Genomic DNA, 14,273 nt, shown 5'->3' with positions numbered 1-14,273 from the left:
TGTGGATATTATAAGGATTATGTCCAAAATTCTAGGCTAGAGGAAGGATAGGACATTTTTCCTTTCGTAAACGATGTCCATGCTGAATTGTGGTGTGCATACCTAAAGGCATGGGGTTCTGGGCCATTTCTATTGATCGGCTGGGGATGGACCCTAGCTGATCAGCTATTGTTGACGTATCCTGAAGATTGATCGGCTGGGGTCCGTCACTCAGGAAACCTGTCGATCAGCTCTTCGGGCACCCACTGTCAGTGCCAAAACCAGGGTATGGAGTAGAAGTTGATGGCTTCTACTCCTTAGTAGTGACCAGTACTGGTAACTGCAGGCGCAGCTCTCCAGGGGTCGGAATGATCTGCTTACTTTCCGTACCCCTGTGTTTTTCTGGTGACAGTGGGTACTTGAACAGTTATTCGGTTGGGGTCCCAAGTGATGGACCCCAGCTGATCAGCTATTGTTGACGTATCCTGAAGATAGATCATCTGTAGAAATAACCCAGAAAACCCCGTTAAGTTGCATCCTGTACAAGGTTCCTACACCATTCTAGGTATTCATGATTTGAATTATGGCTTAACCTGAGCCAGATGACAAGCACCGACTGACGTAATCACCGCTTGTTTAAGTGGCTGATTGTTTATTCGCCATACACTGTCATCATTGTTGGCAGCACATCCCCTTTTTATATGTGGGGAGATGTTCTGCCAACAACGATGATTTTTGGTGCAGCACAAAAGATACAATTACCCAAAAAACAAGCATTTGCTCGTTTGTCAGCTTCATTGCCATCACTTTCACACAATGCAGTGATTGTGTGGACAAACTTTGTTCCCAATCATCACCCTATATAAAAAGTTCTTAAGGGTAGAATTGTCCTTTGGGTTTTGGCATAGCTATAGGTAGTTCAACAGAGGGGTAACCTGAATCTGTAACGGGGGCGTCCCAACTATAATGCTTCATTCATAGTACTGGGTCTCCTTATATAAAGAAGAAAAACCTTAGAAGCCCCCTAAATCTTCAAGGCCCGTGTACAACCATATCTTCTGCACCCATTGTGGATATGCCCAGAGACATAACCTGAAGTCCTGGGCCCCCCATGCAAAATCTGTAACAGGGCCCCCAAACATAATGCTTTATTCATAGTACTGGGCTCCCTATGTGGAGAAAAGTGGCCTTATGGGTCTCTTAAGTCTCCTGGGCCCGGTGAAACCACATCCCCTGCACCCCCCTATAGTTAATGCCCCTGGATATGCCCCTTGGGATGCAGAAAATACAATCGTGCCTGGGCCCTGAATCCAAAGCAAGGCCCAAAGTCTCTTATGCCATATAAGAACACAACATGGCACACACTACATGGTAGGTAGGGGGCTGAGGAGCATGCCATGCGCATCATGTTAAAAGGGGCACTAACTTTTCAGACATATTATTCTCATCTACTAGTCTGTGTTAGTCTCATCATTTCTGTAATATTTTTACATTAAAAATATTATTGATTTACCACTTTAATTCATGTTTGAAGTGGCTTCCTTCTAGCTTCTCTGCAATCCACTGTCTGTCCTTAGGTACAGAGCTTCTATAGTAACAAGGACACAGGGATATTTCCTTAGCAATGGCAGCTCCACTACAATCAGAGCCTGCAGGCTGACAGATCTGCAGACACTGTGATAACGATCTTCCCAATATCTAACCCCCCTGGGTGTGTGTCTGTCTGGGTTTACTCACTATTTGGCCAGAATGCCTGAGTATCCTAGAAAACAGTGGGGTAGACAGTCACATACTGTTACCCTGCTAACTGAGTCACAGACTGTGCAATGCAGCATGGGAAGTCAAGGCAAGGAAGTGCAGGACAGTGAGCTACTGGCAGAATACTAGGCTTGCTACACTCTTCCTGCATGAAAGTAGATTGCAAATGGCAGGGCAGCAGAAAAATTGAGAAGACTACCTTAAAATCAGAATTTACAGACGTAAAACAGGGTGCAAACAGCAGCAAATGAGAGAGTAAGGAGAACCCGGTATATTTTAGAAAACGTGTTGAAAATTCAGGTAAGCTTTTGGGGTTTTAAATGACCAGTTAGATGGTTGGATGGCTTGGCTATAGGCCTAAAGTCTCCTTGAGACTTATCATACAAAGAGTTCGGAGGACTTTTGGTTTATTTTAGCCATACTCACCATGATTTTGCAGATTATCCCATATGACATATACATAGTAGATCTTGTAGACTGAAACATTATATACTAGAATGTATTATAAGTAGAGATGAGCGAGTATACTCGCTAAGGCACATTACTTGAGCGACCCGCTTGTCTCTAACGATTTGTGGGCCGCTGGGGGGCGGGGAGCAGCGGGGGAGAGCGGGGAGGAACGGAGGGGAAACCTCTCTCTCCCCCCCTGCTACCCCCCACCATCCCCGCCGCAACTCACCTGTCACCCGCGGTGGCCCCCGAATCTTTAGAGACGAGCGGGGAGATACTCGGCTAAGGCACTACTCGCTCGAGTAATGTGCCTTAGCGAGTATACTCGCTCATCTCTAATTATAATCTCATTTGGTCACTAGGAAGAGACAAGGCCCAAAATGGTGACTTCCACTGCATGTAGATGGTTTCCTGATACTCCAAAATGTTTTTGGTCTGTCACAGCCAACCAGAATTTATTCCAGGACATCTTCATTTAGTAATGCCCGATTTTAGTTTTAGAGATTTGGACCTTGCTGCATATAAATGACCAACCTTGAATGTCACGTATTCAAGATGTCATTCATTTACTTTGGTGCCTCAACTGCACACTAAAGCAAGTGGCAGCATCTTAAAGGTCCAATGTAAGATGACAATTATTTCTTTTACAGAGGGTCTGTGAACAGGGAGCTCTTCTCATGTTAGGATCTAAAAGCATTAACCTAATGGGTGCAAGAGTCCTGATGGGACAACCTATTTAAAGTGAAAACCTTCAGTGCCAATTCACTTGTACGATATCTCTATAATGGCTGAAGCTTTGTTTTCCTGATACAGAGATCCAAACAGGGATGTAACTATAGAGGGTGCAGGGGATGCGGTTGCACCCGCTCCCAGGAGCCTTAGGGGGCTCATAAGGCCTCTCTTCTCCATATAAGGAGCCCAGTACTATGAATAAAGCATTATAGTTGAGGGCCTCATTACAGATTTTGCAATGGGGCTCAGAGGCATCAAGTTACGCCTCTGGATCCAAACCACGTTGATCAGATTTGGTTGATTTGCATTTTCTCCTCTCCATGTTAAAACTTCCATCTATAAATTCCTGCCACCGTGAATTAATGCAATTAAATTAGCGTGATTGTCCAGGATTAGAAAAACATGGTGGCTCCTTCCAGAAGCAGCACCACATCTGTCCATGGGTTGTGCCTCCAGCTCCATTCACTTCAATGGAACCGAGCTGCAATACCAAACACAGTCCTAGAGAAAGCAGACCCTTAAGGGTTCCTGCAAACTTGCGTTTTTCTTGCACGTTTTTTTCACACGATTGTCAATGGGACTTTCTAATGTTAAAAACACATCACACAAAAATCAGAAAGCACCAACTTGTGATGTGTTTTTAACATTAAAAAGTTCCATTGACAATCGCATGAAAAAAAACGTGCAAGAAAAACGCACGTTTGCAGGAGCCCTTAAAGGAGTTTTTTTCGGTCTATCTCCTATAGGCCGAATGCACACGGGTGGATTTCTGCTGCAGAATCTGTGGCAGGTGTCTGCCCGTGGGATTCGCAGCAATGTCTGTCCATAGCATGCAGTGTAAAGGAGATTTCCGCTCGTGGAGAAAAAAATCGCAGCATGCTCTATTTCAGCGCGTTTTCCACATGGACAGCTTCCATTGAAGTCCATGCAAGTTGTCCAACCCGCAGCCATTCTGGAATGTCAATTCTGGAAAGGTAGAGGGACCCGCCTCATTGCCTAGCGAAGGCACGGGAAAATCTGTACTGCACAGGCCGCCAGTACAGAAAAGGAAGAGGAATGCAGAAACGCAGGGGTCACCAGCCATGGTTCCGGCCAGATTCCGTGCAGGATTCCCCACGTGGAATCTGTGTGTGTAGTGTGCATGAGGCCCTAGGTAGGCTTCACACGAGTGAGAAAATGGTGCGAGATTTGTGCATTGCGAGATGCATGAATATGAGCCTCATTCTTTTGGATAGGGTCATAAACATGAGCGATGCTTTCATGTATCGCAGCGCACTGCGATGTGGAAAGCAAATTGCATTGTTTTCAATGGGGCTGGCGGCGGCATCGTGCCGCATGCTAGGTGTAAGCAGTGTGATGCAAGGTTTTCCCCGCGGCAGAGGATGGCTACATCCCCGAAGTGATGCGAGGTAGTTTTGACATAAAAACGCCTCACAGCCGTGGGAAAATCGCATGTTGGCGAGTGCAATATCAGGCCATGAATCACTGCCCGATATCGCACTCGCCATGAGAAGTTAGCCTTAGGGCAGACTCGCACAGAAACATCAGTAGCACAAAGTTTTTTGCGCCGTGAAGGAGTCTTTTTTCGTGTGCGGTTCAGTGCATTTTACTGCACTACTTGCACTATCAGGGCCGTTCACATCGGCGCCGGACACACCTGCGCCGTGACTCAAAAGGCTGTGAAGCCTAATTAGTCCTCGGTGTATTCAATTGCCTGCGAAATTGTGCAGCATGATGCGCAATTACACAGGTTTGGGGTGCGCATTTGCCCACCTCCCACAGACTCTTATGGGGTCTCTGGGGCACACAAAGATAAAGCGTGCTTCATTTCTTTTCACGAGTGCGAAATGTCTGTGCAAAATTGCATAACATGAGTCCTATTCTATGCATATTCATTTGTCCGTGTGAATCCGTCCTTAAAGGGATTTTCCTGGATTCGAAAAACATGACTAATTTCTTCCCAAAACCACACCACACCTGTCCACAGGTTGTCTGTGGTACTACAGCTCAGTCTCATTCACTTCAATGGAGCTGGGTTGTAACACCAGACACAACTCATGGGCAAATGTGTCGCTATTTTTGAAAGAAAGCAGCCACATTTTTCTGATTTTCTATGACCCCTTTAATGCATTGCTATAGGTGGGAGCACTTTGGGTAGCATTGTACAGTCACCGAGGCGCCCGCAGCCCTTCACACTGCAAGCAAGGATAAGGTCAGCAAAACATCGTATTGTTTGTTTAGGCAAATACTATTTGCTTTATTACAGATCATCTCAGCTATAGAATCACAGGGGCAGAACTTTGTCTGACTAAATCAAATTGGAGCCCTTCACAGTGACAGACAGACTAAAATATAACTTTTATTCAAGACTAACATAAAATAATGACTTGGGCTAAGAACAAGACAAACATAAAGACAGAGAATATTACAGATAGGTGGGTAATTGGAGTTATTAGAATCACCCCACCTAGGCTATGGTAAAGACGAGACTGAAGAGTCGCTAGTGATGCATCAGATAGTCCGTAATTTAATGAGTAGAACCACGGGTATCAGATATAAGTCTAAGAACACTTTGGTACTGGAGCAAAATTGCTCAAAAAACCTATGGAGATCGCACTGGTTTAGTCGTCACTTGCGATTAATTAATCCAATGGTCACTAAAGTGGGGCCGCAGTACCTATAAACTATAAGAAAAGTGTCACGCATCAGTATAGCGACCGTCTGTAACAAAGTGGTCACATTCGGATAGGTTGATGATCACAGGATTTGATAGTTACTTAGCCAATAATATGATTTGAGGAAACCATAAAAGTGCCTCAAGTATTTGGCTCAGAGTAGTATCAGTCCATATCATTTGGAAAGAACGGTAAGCTCTCTTTAGTATAAGTATAGCTCAATATACAACTCATAACTCAAGAGAGAAGAATGGATGACCTCTCTTTATGTGAAAGGGTGATTACTGCTCAGGAATAATTACTGCTCGTAGAAATATGATTACTTGCTCAGGAATAATTACTGCCCAACGCGTTTCCCTACTAGGATTGTTGGTAGTTCATCAGGAGCAATTGTATGAGTTATGCCATACGATATGACAGGTTCATTGAGTTGAAAACTCAAGAGAAAGAGAGAGAAAGTACCACAATCGTGTTTTGAGACACGAAGGGTTAAATACTTTGTCAAATTTTGAGAAAGTGCCACAATCTTGTTTTGGGACACAAAGAGTTAAGAGAAAGTGCCACAATCGTGTTTTGGGACACGAAGGGTTAAATACTTTGTCAGATTTTGAGAAAGTACCACAATCGTGTTTTGGGACACGAAGGGTTAATTACTTTCTGCCAGATTTTGAGAAAGTACCACAATCGTGTATTGGGACATAGAGGGTTATATAATCTCTGTCAGATTTTTGTTGGTGTGGTCATGCAGGCTAGTTAGGAGATGTGCAGGAGATATACTGATTTATAGAGAAATACTGCACATCAACTAACCTCAAAGAATTGAAATGGGATCAGAACTAGAAAGTAGGGGATTATTCAGGACCCATACTTAGTTCATCATCCAATCTTTGAACAAGGTCACTAAATAGCGAAATAATAGCGGTCTGCAACTTGTTCATATAATAAGCTCTATAGATATATAGTAGCCTGGGACTAGTCTATCAAAAAAGAAATAGAGTTCTAGGCTACATAGAGCTTTTTTCAGATCCCTTTCATTCTATCAGGGTCTCTAGGCAGCGCATAGTAGCATAAGCAGAGCGGTGTCTTTGCTGCCTAGATATGAGACCTACATCCAACACACACACATTCAGATAAAATAACAAAAGTGGTAGAGCCTGGAGCTCTGATGGTGAGCTCAGGCATTAAATAATGCCTGAGCTCACCATCAGAGCTCCAGGCTCTACCACTTTTGTTATTTTATCTGAATGTGTGTGTGTTGGATGTAGGTCTCATATCTAGGCAGCAAAGACACCGCTCTGCTTATGCTACTATGCGCTGCCTAGAGACCCTGATAGAATGAAAGGGATCTGAAAAAAGCTCTATGTAGCCTAGAACTCTATTTCTTTTTTGATAGACTAGTCCCAGGCTACTATATATCTATAGAGCTTATTATATGAACAAGTTGCAGACCGCTATTATTTCGCTATTTAGTGACCTTGTTCAAAGATTGGATGATGAACTAAGTATGGGTCCTGAATAATCCCCTACTTTCTAGTTCTGATCCCATTTCAATTCTTTGAGGTTAGTTGATGTTCAGTATTTCTCTATAAATCAGTATATCTCCTGCACATCTCCTAACTAGCCTGCATGACCACACCAACAAAAATCTGACAGAGATTATATAACCCTCTATGTCCCAATACACGATTGTGGTACTTTCTCAAAATCTGGCAGAAAGTAATTAACCCTTCGTGTCCCAAAACACGATTGTGGTACTTTCTCAAAATCTGACAAAGTATTTAACCCTTCGTGTCCCAAAACACGATTGTGGCACTTTCTCTTAACTCTTTGTGTCCCAAAACAAGATTGTGGCACTTTCTCAAAATTTGACAAAGTATTTAACCCTTCGTGTCTCAAAACACGATTGTGGTACTTTCTCTCTCTTTCTCTTGAGTTTTCAACTCAATGAACCTGTCATATCGTATGGCATAACTCATACAATTGCTCCTGATGAACTACCAACAATCCTAGTAGGGAAACGCGTTGGGCAGTAATTATTCCTGAGCAAGTAATCATATTTCTACGAGCAGTAATTATTCCTGAGCAGTAATCACCCTTTCACATAAAGAGAGGTCATCCATTCTTCTCTCTTGAGTTATGAGTTGTATATTGAGCTATACTTATACTAAAGAGAGCTTACCGTTCTTTCCAAATGATATGGACTGATACTACTCTGAGCCAAATACTTGAGGCACTTTTATGGTTTCCTCAAATCATATTATTGGCTAAGTAACTATCAAATCCTGTGATCATCAACCTATCCGAATGTGACCACTTTGTTACAGACGGTCGCTATACTGATGCGTGACACTTTTCTTATAGTTTATAGGTACTGCGGCCCCACTTTAGTGACCATTGGATTAATTAATCGCAAGTGACGACTAAACCAGTGCGATCTCCATAGGTTTTTTGAGCAATTTTGCTCCAGTACCAAAGTGTTCTTAGACTTATATCTGATACCCGTGGTTCTACTCATTAAATTACGGACTATCTGATGCATCACTAGCGACTCTTCAGTCTCGTCTTTACCATAGCCTAGGTGGGGTGATTCTAATAACTCCAATTACCCACCTATCTGTAATATTCTCTGTCTTTATGTTTGTCTTGTTCTTAGCCCAAGTCATTATTTTATGTTAGTCTTGAATAAAAGTTATATTTTAGTCTGTCTGTCACTGTGTCATCTCAGCTATACAATCCATGACATTTGGGTTCTTTTATAATCATGAAGTTCAGCAGTCTGTCCACCAGGTGGCGGTATTTATCTATCCAGTGAAAACTATGTAACTGAAGTACCTGAAGGACAAGACCGGTCTTAAAGGATATTACTGTCACCTGTGTCAAAATTCTGAAGAAGGAAAATAAATTCTCCCGCTCAAAACGAAGAGGCGCTACAATACTTAGGCGATAACTACGAAAATTCAAATTATGGCTCATTTTTAGCAACACTAATGTTTCCGTTTTCATGTTCCATCTTGGGAGCAGGAAGACGAAAAGCCGTTTTCAGTACAAGATGGTAACAAATGGCACTGAACGGTCCCCACTGACTTTAATGGGGTCTGGGAATTCCTATGGCATTCTTCAGCATTCAGCGCTATTTTGTCCTAGATTTTAGCATACGATAACCCTGGCTGCGATAAAATAGATAAAAATATAATCTGCAGTCTACTGGCCGGGCTGTATAAGGGCTCCTTCAAATGAACGTATTTGCGTATATTCGCACGTGCAAAATTTGTGCGCAATACGCAGAGCATAGAAATCATTGGCTTTGGGTTCTTTCTCGCTTCTCTTTTTTGCGTGCGCATTTTCGTGCGTCGAAAAAAAAAGCACTCTGTATTTCTGTGCGCATTCGTGCACCGAAGGTCCCCATGGAAGCCTATGGGAGGTGCATGAAAAAAAGAACACGTCTGGACCTCGTTAGGCTAAATAGCCTTTTAAATCACGGCAGGGCTTGTCCTGCGACCATGCGAACAGTGCGGATATGCAGCAGATTTCACTCCTTCAGGGTAAGCCCTTCATTGACGGGGTGAAATCTGCTGCAGATCCACTTCAAAATCCACTCCAAATCCGCCACATGTGAACGCACCCTCAATAGAGACCTAAGATTCCTAAGGGGACGCACATACTTGGCAAACAGATATTTCTCTTATGCTTCACTTGAAATATTAATCTCATGTATATGGGGATAGCAAGAACTGTACCGCCGACATGTTCGACTTCAATCTATCCAATCCTGTTTCAAAAGATAAGCGGTGCCAGCTATGCCTAGTAGACGCTTATCACCATCCATACTTGTTGATGATTAAATGGCCGCCCAGCTTTAGTCCAAGAGCCTAGTACATATTGTAATGACATACTCACGTATAAAGAGGGATCACGTGATGAGTGTATTTGATTAAAGGCATCTGTTCAATGTGAGTTCTCCATGTTGGGGTTGGATAGATAGGTGCGCGGGGCGGAACTGCATGTAATTGCAAATTTAATTACAGCCATAAAAACTACCAGTAGCAGAATCCTATTCACTACTTTCTATATGGCATTACTGACCAATAGGCAGAGGACAAGTAGTGCAAACTCAAGTACATAGAGATCAGACAGATGCGGAATAATGGGTGTATTTGCACATGCAATACGCAGAGAATAGAACCCATTGCTTTCAAGTGGTTTGTACACGTGTGCATATTTTTTCCTGAAAATTTTGGTTGTGCGAAAAAAAATGCAGCATGCTCTATTTTCCTGCACACCAAAAATCCCCATAGAAGTCAATGGGGATGCACAAATGCGCGCAAAAGACCATTGAATTGGTATTATTTTCTGCTCAAATTCACAAACTTTGCGCGCAGAAAAAGTACAGTAAATTTAACCGATATGCACACAAAAAAAGCATAGTTCGTTCTGCAAAAACACTGTGCTCATGCACGTACAAATAGCCATACGCCCATGTGATGCCAGCCTAAAAAGAACCTTAAAGGGGTTTTCCCGCAACTTTAAATTGTTCCATAACTATTCTATCCTTCCTGGTTTCTGCTGACTGGGACATGTGACTTCTGCAGCCAATCACTGGCCACAGCAGTGACTTTATATAGCTAGTGATTGGCTGCAGCAGTCACATGTCCTGGACAGCAGCAACCAGGAAGGAGAGAATGGTTGTGGAGCAATTTGGAGTTGTGGGCCAACCCTTTAAAACGTTAAAACATCAAAAGGTTAATGAAGATATACTATTACAAGGGTGATCAATTTCATATTTAGCGGCTTAAATAGTCAATTTAACTTAAAGAGGTTTTCTGATACTTAAAAACAATTGTGCTAGGGTAAGGAATGTTGTAAAAATTTTTTTAAAAAACCATTAATCACCCTTCCACTGTGTGTGGGGTCTAGTACCACCGACCCAGTCCTCTCTCTCCTGGTCCTTACTGAAACAGGAAGCAAAGATGTCATGTTCATTATTCACATAGTTGCTGCAGCCAATTGCTGGCCTCAGCGGTCATGTGTGTATGTATGTCATGTGACCGCTAAGGCCAGTGATTGGCTAAAGCATTCATGTGAGTGATGAACGTGACATCATCGCTTCCTGATTCAGCATAGACAGAGAGGAGGTGTCCAGGTCAGCGCAGCTAGATCAGAGGCAGAGGGGGAAAAAAAAAAGACTATTTTTTTTAACTACCCTAAGGAAAGTTTTTTTTAAGGTTTTAAAGCCCCTTTCAGGCTTCACTACCATCTGATCAGGCTGTAAATGACTTAAAGGGGTATTGTACCTCTTTATGGCTCAATAGTCTATAAATTAAAACAATGACCAATACACCTTGATTTTTTTCTATCTTACTCCCGCAGTAATAAAACTATATCCTGCTTGCTCTGGGGTTGCCATGGTAGCATCAACAGACTAACTTTCATTGGATATCCTGTCATGTGACCTCCATTTATAAAAAAAAACAGCCATAAGAGTTGAGATCACATGACAAGATGTCCATAAATAGTCAGTGTGTCAATAGTCAATGTTACTCCCTGCCATGACATTCCCATGGCCACCATGTTTATTCTGCGATCAGACTTCCTTGTAAGGGTCAGATCACTGGAAGAGATTATGTCATTGTTATTTATGCCTACCTATGCAATTACTGACAATATAAGTGCAGAGAGATCTATCTTACCTATAGAAAGTTATTCAAGTGACTCACGCACTATGAGGGCAGGCTCAGACAGCGAGCGGATTATGTATGAAATGAAGGGTGCGGTAGCGATGGTGGGTCATAATGCACCTCAGGGATGAGAGGGTGTAGCAGCCAATAGGAAAACTCAATATCAGGTGGCTACATTCACACAGCGAGGGCGATATCAGGCCAAGAAACTCAGTCCAATATCGCGCTTGAAAACTTACAGTTTTCACTGCAAAACAATGTGTTTTTGCTTAAAAATCACATCACTTCTGTGAAAGTGCATTCTATAGACTTCAATGGGAAAAATCGCATTGCACTCACATACATATCGCATGGCATGCGAGTCTCGTGCAATTTTTCTTTCCACATCCCATAGGAAACAACGGGCGATTCCTTCCGTAGGAATACTCAAAAATAGAACATACTTCGATATTGTTTCCTCGTTGCATTGTTGCGATGCAAAAAAATCGCGCATGTGAAAAAACCCTTTTAAAAGAATGGGTTTTATATTCGTGCGAGTTTTGTGCTTCTCGCATCACACAAAACTTGCGCGAAAATCTTGCCCGTATGAGTAAGCGCTAAAGCTGTAGATATAGACAAGAGCTACTTCCTAAACATCAAAAAATTGTTTCATGGTGGACGTCCCTTTAAATTCACGCAATCTTGCAAAAACAAAAAGCGCAGAAAGGGGTTGTTCGCTGAGATAGCAATGACATGAGCCTGGCAGGCTGAAGGAAAACATTATAACATAGCATAGGCTTCTACACGGGTTCACTTTGCATGTTGGCATTATATTTGTCTGACGGCATGCTGCAGGAGTCATGCCCCAGACCTATGTGGATTTAGGTCGACTCTGTCATTGACTACCATTGAAAAAATATATACTGCACAGTAGTTGTATTGAAAAATATAGTTGGCTGTGATCTTCAGTACAGCTGAGAGAAAGGTATACTGCCATACACCGGCCAAATGTAAAAGGGCACTATAGAACTATACTTCTGAGCAACAGAAGTCTATAGGTGCTTTAGACCTATATGCCAAATGTAGTGCTCCAATGTAATGTGAACCTAGGCTTATCCTAATATCCATGATACTCTTAAAGGGGTTGTCCAGGTAAGGGAAAGACTTACCCAGTTCAATGGTGTCAGGACCTCTACTTCTTACCTGGTTCCGACATAGGGTCACATGCTTTGGCCATTCTTTTGCCCTTGATGTACGTCATCGCATGCAGTTGGCTGTTTTGCTTATTCGTAACTAAGTCAACCCCTTGTCAAGGCTGATGAAGAGACAGAGAAAGGGGCTGGTTTAGTTATTAAAATGAGCCAAAGGGACAGATTTCTGTGATGACCTTATGGGCAACAGAAGGGCCATAACATGTGTGACCCAAGTGTTGGGACTGGGTCAGAAATGGAGATTATTATTACACCATCAGGTCGCATCATACTCCCAGTTTGGCCAATTTACCACTTTCATCGTCAAACATGTCCACCTGTATGAGTGTGATGTCCACCTGGGTTGGCTGCAGCTTACGTTCCCACCACAGACTAGTGATGCCATTGGGAAAACGTTCCTTTTCTTGTACATTTAGGGAGTGGTCATTGCTCACGTGTCAACACAATGAGTATCACATCACTGCTGGCAACAAAAACAACAGGATTGGCCAGGGATGTGCGTCAAGGGGCTGATGGGGAATCTTCCACAAAATAGCTACATGGATGATAAATAAGGTTGGTTTCCCATCTGCACTGGAACCTCCGGTTGGAGGTTCCGTCGCAGATCCAGCTGAAAATTGGATGTTCCATCCCAGATCCAGCTGAAAATGCCACAAGACAAAGTTCTGCATGCAGTTCTCTTTTTTCCATCCAAAAGCTGGGCAGCTGAGCGGAAACCATACTGACCCCATTATAGTCAATGGGATCTGTTCGGCGCTGTTCGGTTCTGTCTTGAGATGGAGCCGTTCAGCCACAGGGACTCCCCTTTCCTCCTCCCCGAATGGAATAGGAAACCAGAATCCCCGATGCAGGGGTGAAACTACCCTAAGGCCGGTGGCACATGAATGAATTTACATTGGGGAATCCGCGGTCAGCGTCCGCACTGAGGATCCACAGCAAATACCGTTCAGAACATGCTATGCAAAATCACTTTTTCCTACACACTCGTGGAACCGTATTGCGATGTCCGCTCGCGGAGGAAAAATCGCATCATGTTCTATTTTTGTGTGGATTGAAGTCAATGAAAGCCGTCTGACCCCTGGGCCATCCACAATTGCGGTACCAGCGTCATCGCCTAGCAATGGCGCGGGAAAAACAAGGATTTAAAAAAAAACAAAAAAACAACCCTGTACTGGACGGCGAGCTGCTGCAGTCATCCGCCATACAAAAAAATCAAAAGGTATGCGCGGTCACCGGCCAGGGACAGGGCCGTACTCCGCTGCGGGCTTCCGCATGCGGAATCCAACATGTTGACGTGCCGCTGGCCTAAATTGTGCAGTGTTCAGTCCGCTATTCCTCGGTAGAACCCAGTGGCGTAGTCATGCGGGATGCAGAGGTAGCAGTTGCACACGGACCCTGCTGCGTGAAGGGCCCAAAGCCACATAAGAAGACACCGGTATTATAAATGGCATATAATAAGGTCCCTATTAGGGATTCTGCATTGCAGCCCTGATAAAATCCCATCGTATCGTATGACAATTAGTTACACGTCCGTGCTGCCATTACTAAAGGTGACGTTACATCAGCGGGATTGGAAACGTTTCATTTTGCTGAGCGCAAACCGAAACATAAGAAACATTCAGATTTATTAAAAAGCCCTGAATTCTGGGGAACAACCTACGTAATCTTCCTCCCAGACAAGCCTGACTGTGTAACATGTGAGGAACACTAATGACTGTGCTATGCATCCCTCTCCGGAGTCTCCGCCAGCATCGCTTACATTCGCTCCTCATTCAACGTTTTTTTTTCCTGCATTTTCCCCTTGAAATCACATA

The sequence above is a fragment of the Eleutherodactylus coqui genome, chromosome 8 (genome assembly GCF_035609145.1).
Source record: "Eleutherodactylus coqui strain aEleCoq1 chromosome 8, aEleCoq1.hap1, whole genome shotgun sequence".
NCBI classification, from domain to species: Eukaryota; Metazoa; Chordata; class Amphibia; order Anura; family Eleutherodactylidae; genus Eleutherodactylus; species Eleutherodactylus coqui.
Note: the sequence above shows the minus strand (reverse complement) of the source record.